The 13,910-nt window shown below is 34.5% G+C and overlaps 1 pseudogene; it reads left to right on the top strand.

Moving 5' to 3' along the window:
- Window positions 1–613: 613 nt before the first annotated feature.
- Window positions 614–2,379, top strand: LOC101725947 (coiled-coil domain-containing protein 181 pseudogene; annotated as a pseudogene).
- Window positions 2,380–13,910: the final 11,531 nt, after the last annotated feature.

Genomic DNA, 13,910 nt, shown 5'->3' with positions numbered 1-13,910 from the left:
TCTGGAAGTCTGGTTCTGAGGCTTGCTTATGTGTCTTTGCATTTTGATGGGGGGGAGGGGTGCTGGTGGCCCCCACACAGCTCACCTCCTCTGTGCTGGGAGCAGTGGTCAGTTGGTCCAGAAGCCTCCTGCCCTGCACTGGGAGCTGCAGCACGTCGATCTGGAAGTCTCCTCTGTGCTGGGAGTTGTAGCACATCCTCAGTTCTTTATATTTTCTAAATGTTAGTCCTCTGTCCAAGGAATAGATGGCAAAATGTTTTTCCCATTCTATACTTTGTCTCTTCATTCTGTTGGTTGTTTCCTTTGCTATATAGAAGCTTTTTGATTTGATATGATGTCATTTGTTGATTCTCAGTATTATTTCTTGTGCCAGTGGGGCTCTATTCAAATAGGCTTTGCCTACACCTATGAGAAACTCAAAGTATGTACAGGCAAATGTGAAGCAAAATGGAAAACAGATAATAGAAAGTAGTTCAAGAGATATACTGTTGTCATGGTAGTGCCGGGGTTTCCTTTGCCTCCGGGTCAGAGCTTAGAAAGACAAGGGGAGAAGAGTTCCCCCAGCCATCTCTGTGACCCCAGCTGTCGCATCTCACACAGACAGGAGGGGGCCTAGAGGGAGAGAAGGGAAGGATGTTGCGGAAATGTTGTGTGGGGAGAGGGTCGAGGGACGCGTGTCTAGTGTGAGGATCAGATCCAGGATCCACCAAGCCCCATTTTGTCCTTTGTCTGCTAGGCTTCACTATGTATCTGGGAAATCCTTCCGAGGGCAGCATAGATGGTCCGAAATTTTATCATATTCTTTCCCCTCTCAAAGTTCTTGAACGTGAAAGGAATTATTCTTTAACAAACTGAAAATGAATGAAAATAAAGATACTGATTCAAAAGAAAGTGGAGAATATGAAGATGACTTTGAAAAGGACCTCAAGTGGTTAATTAATGAAAAAGAAATAGATCCCAGCATAATAGAGATTGCTTACAAGAAGGAAGAGAATAACAATCAGGAATTAAAAGAAAATGAAACAAATAGAACACATGAAACAGCTTTCTGATCTTGATAAATCTTTGAAGGATGAGGTTTCACCAAAGAAATGACTTTATTTCTTTCCCAAATATTCAGTCTTTGGATCGCATATCAGATTCAGATAGTGAAAACTCTTTTCAGGAATCCAAACTAGAAAGTCAGAAAGACCTGGAGGAGGAAGAGGATGAGGAAGTAAGCAGAAATATTAAGGAAAAAATTATACAAGCTAACAAACTTCTACAGACCAAAGAACCCATGGATGATAAAAAGGAATGAAAACTTAAGTTCAAGGACAAATTAGTTGATCTGGAAGTTCCTCCACTAGAAGACAGTGATACTTACAAAACTTATTTTGAAAATGAAAGTAATGTGTCTGGAAAACTATCACAGTTATGTATTTCCAATGAGTTAGGGCAAGAAAATGTACTCCTGTCACTTACTGAAGGAAGCTTTGAAGAAAACAAGGATATGAAGATACTGGTAGAAAAAGATGGAAAGTTTGAACTTCTGAATTTACAAGATATTGAGAGCCAAGGGTTTTTGCCCCCCCACCTTATTAATGCTAATAGTACTGAAAATGAACCCCAACAATTGTTACTCAGATCTCCCAACTCATCTATCAATGGTGCCAAGAAAGAAGAGCCAACGGCAAAGATTCAGATTACTCAGTCATCAAAAGGAGAGCCACTGGCTTATGTCCCTCAGCCACCACCCAACCCCAAGACTCATCACACTCTGCTGCCACCTCAGATCGAAATAAAGGAAATGGGAAATCTCATCATTGGACACAGTCTGCCAATATATTTCCAGTGACCTCAACGTACTATCTTGCCCTTCAACAGAAGGAACTCTGGAAACAGCTAGAAAAGAGGAGAGAAAAGCTTAAGAGAGAAGAAGAACAATGGAAAACAGAAGAAGAGAAACAAAAGAAAAAAGAGAACAACATGGTCTTCAAAGCATGGTTGCAGAAAAAGAGAGAGAAGGCTCTAGAAATGCAGAGAATCCAGCGAGCTAAGCAAATTGAGGACATAAACAGCAGACAAGAAGACAGAGATCCACAAAAAACTTTCCGATTATGGCTTAAGAAAAAGCATGAGGAGCAGATGAAAGAAAGAAAGTCAGAAGAACTAAGAAAGCAAGAGGAATGCTTATTCTTCCTCAAAGGAACAGAAGGCCGGGGAAAAGGCTTTTAAACAATGGCTAAGAAGGAAACGAACAGAGAAAATAACAGAGCAACAGGCTGTTGAAGAAAGAGCTAGACAACTACAAATAGAAGCAAGGCATTTGAAACACAGAACTACCTGTATAATATGTCAGAAGCCAAATCTTTTCGTTTTACTGATCATTATAACTGAAGGAATCTATTAAACATCTCGTAGCTGCTATTATCAAAATTTTGGATATCATTTTTTAGGGTTCTTGTGTCTTGGTAATACGCTAAATTATGAATACTTTAAATTATGGTATTTATCTTTTGGTGATACTGTTATTTTTAACACTAACAAAATAAATTCAATTTTAAAAAAAAAAAAAAGAAAGTAGTTCAGATGGTTCCCCAAATTATCTATTCCATTATTTCAAAAATATTTTAATATATATGCTAATTTGTTTCCTTTATACTTCATTGTTACTGTTACTTCATTATACTTCATTGTTTCTTAGTTCACTGAAAAAAGTTTTGTGCTAACATTGGTTTATTCTTTGTAAGAGAGAGTCTTTTTGTCAATGTCTTGTATTCTAACTACTTTGATGATAACAATACACAGTGTATTAACTATTATTTTTCCCTTGTTATTTTGTTATGAAATTTTATATTTCATAAAATAAAAAAGCTAGAATTATCTGACATTCATATGTATATTCTCTGATTTAAACAAAGGTCAAAGGGATAATTTTAAGAAAAAAACAGGCATTTGTAAATTAAGAAACAAGATAAGTTAAGAAGGACAAGTTCACAAATGTCATAGAGGAAAAGGGACTTTAGAGAGTTGAATCTACTCCTTCTAAATAGAGTTTTTCAATGGGTAAATTCACAAACTCACATATACACAAATAGAAACACACAAAATTGACATTAGAACACATGGTTAAAGACACATTGCCATTTAAAATTCTACTAAAAGTAAGACAAAAATCATTGAAAGATTAGTAAGAAATTCTTACTTCAACACTTGATCATTTTTAATTCACCATGTATTAGAATAAATAGATATTTCAGTATAATGCATTCATGATATACAACCAATATAAAACATATCTTCTCACAAAGGCATCAGGAAAGTTGAATAAACAAAAGAATTGCCAGGGCCGGGGATTTAGCCAAGTGGTTTTGCAGCCTGCTGTGCAAGTGCAAGGACCCGAGTTCGATCCCTGGTACCAAAAAAAAAAAAAAAAAAAAGAATTGCCAAGTGGCTTCTAGTCAAGCCAGGATTTAAAAATACAAATAATAATTTACCAAAACCAATTGTGCATACTTTCCAATATTAGATACTAAAATGTCAACCAAGGCTGTGGCAAAACATTTCTAAAATAAAGAACAGAGTTTAATAGGAAGATTGATGCTCCTGTTTTGTGACCATGATAGTTTATGAAATGTTACATGAAGAGACTAATTTATATATGTACACACAGAGTGAGAAATAACTGGAAGAAATATTCTCAAATAGTAGCAATGAGTATGTTTGGGTATTGGAATCACAAGTTGCTTTTATTTTCTATATCATATTTTCTGTTCTCATATTTTTTAGAAATGAACATTTCTTTCTTTTAAAATTATGTTCAACCCACTGACAAACACTACAGAAGTGGACAATATACAACTTCCTCTAACATTATACTTCAAATTCATATTTTTTCCATTTTTATTGGTGCATATTAATGATAAATAATAATGAGATTTGTTTTGCTGTATCAGTACAATTATATACAAGGTGTTTTGATTATTTTTATTTTCATTATTTCCCTCTCCCTTTCCTCCCTCTTTCCCTAATCCCTTTCTTCATCTCTAGCATTCTACCAGCCTTCTTCTTTCCTGTCATCTCTCCCCCTTTTGTTTTTTGAATTTATTTTTAGATTTATTACATAAGGAAAAAATGATAATTTTGAATCTGGTTTATTTTGCTTAGCATGATGGTCTCTAATTCCATCCATTTTCCTTCAATGATGTGATTTTATTTTTCCTTATTTTGGAATAATATTCCATTGCATAAAGATACCAAATTATTTTTATCCATTCATTTGTTGATGGACATAGAGGCTGTTTCCTTAGCTTAACTATCATGAATTGCACTACTATAAATATAAGTGTACGTGGATTACTACAGCATGCTATCTTTAATTCTCTCAGGACTATACCAAAAAGTAGCATAGCTGGATCAAAAGGTGTATCTATTTTAATGTCTATAGTGATTTCCATGGTGGTTATACTAGTTTACATTCCTACCAACAGTGCAGAAGGGTCCCTTCCCCAACCCTTCACAGCCTCACCAGCATTCATTGCTTTTTGTATTCTTGATGATAGTCTTTCTAAAAGGATGATTTCCTTTCTAAAATGAGAGAGATGGAATCTAAACATAGTTTTTATTTCCATTTTAATAGTTAATTTTCCATTTTAATAAAGATGCTAAACATTTTTTTCATATATTTATTGACCATTTGTACTTATTTTGCTAGTAGTCAGTTCAATTCACATCCCATTTGTTGATTGAGCTGTTTGATGTTTTTTGAGTTCTTCATATATTCTAGATATTAATCTTCTTTCCAAAGAGTAGCTAGCAAAAATTTTCTCCCATTCTATAGGTTGTCTCTTCATGATGTTGTTTCCTTTAGTGTGCACCTTTTAATTTGATGTAGATCCATTTGTTGATTCATGATATTTTCTGTTATTCAGGAAGTTTTTCCTATGCTTATAGCTTCAAGTGTTTTCCTTATATTATTTTTTAGCAGTTTCAATGTTTCTAGTCTTATATATAGTTCTTTGATCAATTTTAGTTTGATTTAACACACGGGAGATCTAGTTTTCATCTAGAGACATCCAGTTTTCCCAGGTCCTTTGTTAAAGACGCTAACTTTTCTCCAGCATGTTTTGGGTTTCTTCGTCAAAAGTCAGATAGTTGTAGGTGCTTAGGTTTGTTTATGTGTCTTCTGTTCTATTCCACTGGTTTACATGTCTCTTTTTGTGCCATGCTGTTTTTGTTGCTGTGCCTGTATAGTATATTTTGGTAAGAGGTATCGTGATCCCATTAGCATTGCTCTTTTCACTCAGAACTTCTTTTGAATCTTTCATGCTTCCAAAGAATTTCAGTACTATTTTTTTTTGTTCTATGAAGAATGTTGTTGGTATTTTAATAGGGATCATGCTAAATCTGTAGAATGTCTTTGGTAATATGGTCATTTTTACAATGTTAGTTCTTTCAATCAATGGACAAGGGAAGTCTTTCCATTTTGTAGAGTCTTCTTCACTTTCTTCAGTGTTCCATAATTTTCATTTCAGAAGTCTTTCACCTCCTTGGCTAGGCTGATTTCTAGGTTCGTGTGTTTGTTGATTTGAAGATGTTGTTTCACAGAATAGAATTGTTTTCCTAATTTATTTCTCAGCAGGTTCATTATTGATATAATGAAAAACTATTGACTTCTACATGTTGATTTTGTATTGTGCCACTTTGTTGTATTGATTTAATGGATCTAAGAGACTTCTGATGAAGTTTTTAGGTTCTTCTATGTAAAGGATCATATTATCTGAAAATAGGGACCATTTGACCTTCTCCTTCCCTATCTGTATCTCTTTTATTTTTCTTTTGCCTAAATGTCTGGACTAAAGTTCCAATACTCTATTGAACAAGAGTGCTGAGAGTGGACACTCTTGCCTTTGCCTTATTCCTTCAGTTTTTCCTCACTTAGTATGGTTTCTTTCAGTTTTTCTCCATTTACTATGATGTTGACTGTGGCTTTGTCATATATGGTTGTTGTCAATTTGAGAAAAGATCCTCTGTACCTATTTTCTTCAGTGTTTTTATCATAAAGAGATGCTGAATTTGTTGAAAACTTTTTCTACATCTATTAAGACAATATTGTGGCTTTTACTCTTGGTTCTATTTATGTGGTGTATTACATGTATTGATTTATATATGTTGAACCACCCTCATATCTCTGGGTTGAAAACAACTTGATCATGGTGTATGAACATTTTAATGTTTTGTAAGAATCTTTTTGAAGATTTTTGAAAATCATGCTCATCAAAGATATTGGTCTGTAGTTTCTTTTTGTTGTTATTGTTGTGTCCTTACCTGATTTTGGTATCACAGTAATTCTTGCTTCTTAGAATAAACTTAGAAGCATTCCTTCCCTTTCTATTTCAGGGAATAGTTTGAGGAGCATTAGGGTCAGTTCTTTTCTAATGGTCTGGTAAAATTCAGCAGTAATCCATCAAGTCCCAAGCTTTTCTCAGTTGGAGACTTTTTATTACTATCCATCTCATTGGTTATTACTGATCTGTTTAGATATTTTACATTTTCTTTGTTCAGTTTTGGTAGGTCATATGTGTCTACAAATGTATCCATTTCTTCTAGATTCTCCAATTTATCGGAATAGAGCTCACAAAATAGTTTCTAGCAATCCTCTGAATTTCAGTATTGTCTGTTGCAATTTCACCATTCTTGTTTCTAATTTTATTACTTTGGGTCTTCTCTCTCATTTGATAAGCTTGACTAAGAGTTTACCAATCTTGTGTATCTTTTCAAAGAACCAACTCTTTGATTCATTGACCTTTTTAGTCTCTATTGTTTCTTTAGCCTCTATTTCATTAACTTCCAATTTTGTCCTTATTATTTTTTTCTACTGAACTTGGGTTTATTTTGTTCTTGTTTTTCTAGGACCTTAATATTCATAGTTAGGTTATTTAAGTTTGCACTGTTCTTCTGGTAGGCACTTAGAGCTTTAAATTTCCTTCTTAGCACTGCTTTCATTGTGTCCCATAGATATGGAGACACATAATATGTCACCTTTCCCTTCCCATTATCATTTGATTCTAAGAATTGTTTAACTTCTTTATTGATATCAATGGCTTACTAGTTATTCAAAAGTGTATTATTTAATCTACATATGTCCCTATAGTTTTTGTGATTTCTTTTGTTGTTGCTGTCTAGTTTCCTTCCTTTGTGATCTGATAGGATACATAAGATTATCTCAATTATGTGTACTTAGTAATACTGGCTTTATGAGCTAAAATATGGTTTATTTTGGAGGAAGCTTCATAGGCTGGGAAAAGAAAGTGTATTCTGTTGTTGTGTTATGGAACACTTTAAGATGTCCTTTAAGTCCATTTGATTCACAGTGAAGTTTAACTCTGATATTTCTTTGTTGACTTTTGGGGTCTGGATAACTTATTTGTGAGTGTGGTTTATTGAAGTCATTCACCATGAATGTATTGAAGTCTCCCTGGCCTTTTATGTCAAATAGTGTTTGTTTTATGAAACTGGGTACACCAAAAAAAATGTATGCACACTTCAGCAGCTCACTGTACTAATAAATGTCTGGAAGCTAAAAGCCACCACTTCAAGCACCTCTTGTAATTGTAAAGGCCAAAGGTAACTTGCATTAATCTCATGATGTCCCAATGAATTTAGTATTAAATATTAATACAAGTTTTTTTTTCTGATATATATATTTTTTTGGCAGACTCCGTATTTGCAATTGTTATTCCTTCTCAGTTATTTGTTTGCTTTACCAATATATAGTGGGCTTCTTTGTTTCTTCTGAATAATCTAGTTTAAATTTTATTATGTTGGATACAAGTATAGCTACTCCTGTTTGCTTTCAGGGTCCAGATACTTAAGAGTATCATTTTTCATCTTTTCACTTTAACTGTGTGTGTTCCGGTACAGGTGAAGTTTATTTCTTGCAGACAACATACTCACACCTTGATTTTTTCATCCGTTCTGTCTACATCTTTCAACTGGAAAACTAAGACCATTTAACTGTTATCACTGCAAAATATGTGCTAACTCCTGCCATTTTGTTGGTCTAGGTTTGATTCATTCCTGATTTTCATTCATTTAGCTAATCTCCCACTGAGATTTATTCTTTCTCTTTGTGTCATGGTTGTGATCATCTACTTCTGTGTTTAGGATTCCCTTAAGTGCTTTTTTGCAATATTGACTTCTTGATCATACCTTTCTTTAGTTTATATTTATCTTGAAGGTCCTTATTTCTCCTTTGACTTAAAGGATAATTGTGGAATACAGTAATGGGTTGGCAATTATTTTCTTTCAGGGCTTCAAATATACCATTCTAAGCCCTCTTGGCCTTTAGAGTTTCTGTTGAGAAATCTGCTGTTATTTTGATGGCTTTGCCATTACAAGTGATTTGCCGTTTCACTCCAACCACTTTCAACATTCTTTACTTTCTCTAAATTTTTTTTTCAGTTTCACACTAATATGTCATGGAGAGGATATTTTTCTGGTTATGTCTATTTGTGTTCTAAATGCCTCCAACATCTGGGTATTTATTGCATTCTCCAGATATGGGAAATTTTCTTCTATATTTTCTTTTTTTAACATTATTTTTTATTGTCATTCTTACTACTTTTGCTGAAATTCAGATAAGAAAATCATCACATATAGACTTTATTGCTGAGCATTTTTGCCCCAGCTTCTCAGTTTCTCTGTTAGTCTCAAAATAGGCAATTACAAAGGCAAATGAAACCCTTCCCCAAATCCAAAGGTTGTATTTTTTTTTCATTGTTTACTGGTACACTGTAGGTATTCAGTAGAGTTACATTCATCATTGGGAACATGTACCTTTACATAATGTATCTTGGTTCTTATTTTTTCCCCATTCCCCTTCCCTCCCTTCAAACCAACCATCCATCCCTATTTATAAAGACTTTGTTTACATTTTTTCCTTTTCTCATATTTTTTCTTTTCCCCTAGCCCTCCCACTTTCCCTACTCCTTTAGACCTTTTCTTCCTATTTCACATTATCAATTATACATTTTGATCCTTACTTACACTTTTAGTTTTCACACCAGAGAAGCTATTAGGTATTTACACATGTATGTCCTATTTATTTCACTTAAGAATATAGCCTCAATGTGCATCCATTTAGCTATAAACGTCTCTAGTTGCTCGTTCTTTATGGCTGAGTACCACTCCATTTTATTAAAAAAAAAAAAAACCACACATCTTCTTTAGCCAGTCTCCAGTTGATGGGCAATTGGGCTGCTTCCAAGCTTTAACTATTACAAACTTTGCCACTATAAACATGAGTGCACATATATCATTGTGGTATAATTCTTTTAATTCTTTTGGGAAGATACCCAGCAGAGGAATAGCTAGGTCAAATGGGACCTCTAATCCTAGTTCTTTGAGGTATCTCCATATTGATTTCCATGGTGGTTGCGCCATTCTGCACTCCCACCAACAATGGAAAAGGGTTTCTTTCTCCCCACAACACCACCAGCATTTGTTATTGGTTGATTTTTTGATAGCAGACATTCTTTCTGGGTTGAGGTGGAATCTCAGTGTTGGTTTCATCTGCATTTCTCAAATGACCAGTGATGTTGAACATTTTTTCATATGTTTGTTTGCTGCTTTTACTTCCTTGTCTGAGAAATGTCTGTTCATTTCAGATGCCCATTTTTGGATTGGGTCTTTATATTTGGGGGGTCTGATTTTTTTAAGTTCTTTATATATTCTAGAGAGTAGTCCTTTGTCTGAGGAACTGCTGGTAAAAATTTTTTCCTACATTGTAGGTTATCTCTTAGCTCTATTGGTGGTTTCTCTTGCAGTGCAGAAGCTTTTTAATAAGATGAGATCCCAGTTGTTGATTCTTTGTGCTAGTTCCCGTGCTACTGAGGATTTTTTCATAAAGTCTTTTCCTATGCCAGTGTTTTCTACCTAACTTATCTTCCAGGAAGTTTAGAGTTTCTGTTTTAATATTTAGATCTTCAATCCACTTTGATTTTAGTTTACTGCATGGTGAAAGATGGAGGTCTAGTTTTAATCTTTGGCAGGTTAAAATCCAGTTTTTCCAAAATGATTTGTTAAACAGGCTATCTTTCCTCCAGTGAATATGGTTGGCTCCTTTGTCAAAGATGAGGTAGCTGAGTATGTCTGCAGTTCTTTCTGCATCTTCTAATCTATTCCACTGATCCTTGAGGCTGTTTCTTTGCCAGTACCATGCTGTTTTTATCACAGTAGCTTTGTAGTATAGTTTCAAGTTGGGTATTGTGATACCCCCAGCCATGTCTCTGTTGCCTAGAATTGCTTTTGCTATTCTAGGTCTCTTCTGGTTCCAAATGAATTTTTGGATTGTTTTCTCTAGTTCTGTGAAATATACTGTTGGGATTTCAATCAGGATTGCATTGAATCTATATAGCAGTTTTGGAAGAATGGCCATTTTCACTGTATTTGTTCTTCCTACCCAGGAACAAGGGACGTCTTTCCATTTTCTTATATCATCTTCTATCTCTTTTTTCAGAGCAGTGTAGTTTTCAATGTAGAGGTCTTTTCCTTTCTTCATTAAAATGTTTCCTAGATATTTCATTTTTTGGATGCTATTCCATAATTTCTCTCTCAGTGAGTCTGTTATTTGTATATAAGAAGGCTATTGATTTTTGAGTGTTGACCTTGTATCTAGCTACTCTACTGAATCTGTCAATTAAGTCTACCAGTCCTTTGGCAGTTTTTTGGGTCTTCTATGTAGAGTATCATATCGTCAGGAAATAATGACAATTTAACTTTTTCCTTTCCCATCTTTATTCCTTTTATTTCTTTCTCTTGTCTAATTGCTGTGGCTAATGTCTCCAGAACTTTATTGAACAGGAGTGGTGATAGTGGACATCCTTGTCTTGTTCCTGATTTTAGTGTGAAAGTTTTCGGTTTATGATGATTTAGCTTGATGTTGGCTGTTGGTTTTTCATAGATAGCCTTAATCAGGTTGAGATAAAGATCTTCTACTTCAATTCTCTGTAGGGTTATTATCATGAATGGGTGTTGGATTTTGTTGAATGCTTTTTTGCATCTATTGAAATGATCATATGGTTTTTGTCCTTGACTCTGTTAATACAGTGTATTACATTTATTGATTTACATATGTTGAACCATCCTCACACCCCTGGGATAGATTCAACTTGGTCAGGGTGTATGATCTTCTTGATGACCCTCTGTATTCTGTTTGCCAGTACCTTATTGAGGATTGGTATTTTTTTGGTACTAGGGATCGAACTCAGGACCTTGAGCTTGCAAGGCAGTCTGCTGAACCACTGAGCTAAATCCCCATCCCTTATTGAAGATTTTTGTATCTATGTTCATTAGGGAGATTGGCCTGTGGTTGTCTTTTTTGGTTGGGTCTTTCCCTGGTTTTGGAATCAAAGTAACACTTGCTTCCAAGAATGAATTTGGAAGCATTGCTTCCTTTTCAATTTCATTGAAGAGTTTAAAGAGTAGTTCTTCTCTAAATGTCTTACAGAATTCAGGAGTGAAGCTATCAGGACCTGGGCTTTTCTTTGTTGGTAAATTTTTAATTACATTTTCAATTTCACTGATTGTAATTTGGATGTTTAGAATTTTTAAATCTTCTTTGTTCATCTTTGGAAATTCATATGTATCTAGGAATCTGTTCATTTCTTCTGTGTTTTCCATTTTATTAGAGTACAGGTTCACAAAGTAGGTATTAATGATTGATCCTCTGGATTTCTGCTGGATCTGTTGTGACTTCACCTTTTTCATTCCTAATTGCATGGATTTGAGCCTTTTTCTTTCCTTTTTATTGATAAGGTTGGCTAAGGTTTTATCAATTTTATTTATTCTTTTGAAAAGCCAACTCTTTGATTCATTGATTTATTTGTATCATTCTCTTAGTCTCCATTGCGTTGATTTCTGCTCTGTATGATTTCCTCCCTTGTATGAGCTTTGATTTTGTCTTGTAATTCTTTTTCTAGGAGCTTGACATTCAGCATTCGGTTGTTTATTTGAGCTCACTCTTTTTCCTAGTATAGGCATTCACTGCTATGAATTTCCCTTGTAGAACTGCTTTCATTGTGTCCTATAGATTCCTGTATGTTGTATTGGCATTATCATTTAATTTTAGAAACTGTATAATTTCTTCTTTAATTTCCTCTGTGGCCCATTGGTTGTTCAGCAGAGTGTTATTCAATTTCCATGTGTTTGTGGAGTTCTTGTGGTTCCGTATGGTACTGATCTTATGCTATTGATTGTACTGTGCTCTGATAATATACAGGGGATAACTTCAATTCCTTTACATTTACTTAAACATGTTTATGAGCTAGCAGGTGGTCTATTTTGGAGAATCACCCATGTGCAGCCAAAAAGAATGTGTATTCTGATTTTGTGGGGTGGAACACTCTGTAGATATTTATTAAGTCTATTTGTTCAAAAACTTGGTTCAGTTCTAGTATTTCATTGTTCTTTTTTATCTAGATGATCTGTCTATTTGTGACAGTGGGGTATTGAAGTCCCCACTACAATTGTATTAGTGCATGTTTGGTTTTTCATGTCCATTAATATTTGTTTTGTATAGTTGGGGACATTAGCATTATATATATACATGATTGTCATCTCTTCTTCTTGGACTGTTCCCTTTATAAGGATGTAGTGACCTTCTTTGTCTCTCTTAATTAGTTTTGGTTTGAAATCTACTTTGTCTGCAAATAAGATAGCTGCTCCTGCTTTTTTCTGGGTTACTATCACACAGAGAACTGTTTTCCAACCTTTTACTTTCAGCCTATGAATTTCTTTTTGAGTTAAGTGTGTTTCTTGTATACAGCATATTGTTGGATTTTGCTTCTTAATCCATTCTGCCAGTCTATTTCTTTTGATTTGTGAATTGAGACCATTAACATTGACAGTTATAACTGATATGTGTTGACTTATCAGTGTCATGTAATTTTCCTGTTGTTAGCTCTTTTATTTTTTTACCCCCTCCCCTTTAATTTCTTGCCTTGCCTGATGGCTTGGCTCTGTTGAGCCTCATGGAATTGTGACCTTCATTGTCTTTTTCTAGGATATTGTTTAGAACTGTTTGGAGTGCTTGTTTGGTATTTATGAAGTTCCTAAGGTGCTCTTTGTCATGAAAGTATCTTATTTCTCCATCAATTTTGAAAGATAGTTTTGCAGGATACATCAATCTAGGTTGGAGGTTGTTTTCTTTTAGGGGTTGAAATACCCCACTCCATGCTCTCCTTGACTTGAGGAGAGGGTTTGTATTGAAAAGTCTGCTGTGATTGTGATGGGCTTTACTTTGTATGTGATTTGTTTCTTTTCTCTAATTGCTTGTAGGATTTTGTTCTTCTGTTAGGTTTCTGGGATCTTGGCTATTATATGTCTAGGTATAGATTTTTTTATCATGGCTAGTTGGAGTCCCATATACCTCACTTATCTGTATGTCAAATTCTTTCACTCTGTTTGGGAAGTTTTCTGTCATTAATTCTGTGAACAGTTTTTTTTTTATGTCATTTGCACTTTCTCCTGTTTTTTCAAGGACTCCTATCAATCTTCTGTTATTCTTCTTTGCATAATCTAGGAGCTGTTGAATTGATTTCTTATGGTTCCTTACTATTTTTAAAAGATTTCTCTTTTCATGGTCACTGACCACAATCCTGTCTTCTATATCTGATATTCTATCTTTACATTGGCTCATTCTGCTGCGAATACTTTCAGTAGAGTTTTTAATCTCCTGGATATCTGTTTGAATCTGTTTCATGGATTCCATTTATTTCCTATGTTGGGCATTCACAGTTTCCATTTCTTTCTTATGCTGGGCAGTCATGGCTTCCATCATGGTCCTGAGCTCATCTTTTTTTTAGTCTATTTCTGTTCTAGAGTCTCTAATCATGTCTTTCATTCTGCTCACCATCTCTGTAGTTATG

The sequence above is a fragment of the Heterocephalus glaber genome, unplaced genomic scaffold (assembly GCF_053883595.1).
Source record: "Heterocephalus glaber isolate CG9 unplaced genomic scaffold, H.glaber_assembly_v1.0 deba00000347, whole genome shotgun sequence".
NCBI classification, from domain to species: domain Eukaryota; kingdom Metazoa; phylum Chordata; class Mammalia; order Rodentia; family Bathyergidae; genus Heterocephalus; species Heterocephalus glaber.
The sequence above is the reverse complement of the archived record's forward strand: the minus strand, read 5'-3'. Positions and strand labels throughout refer to the sequence as shown.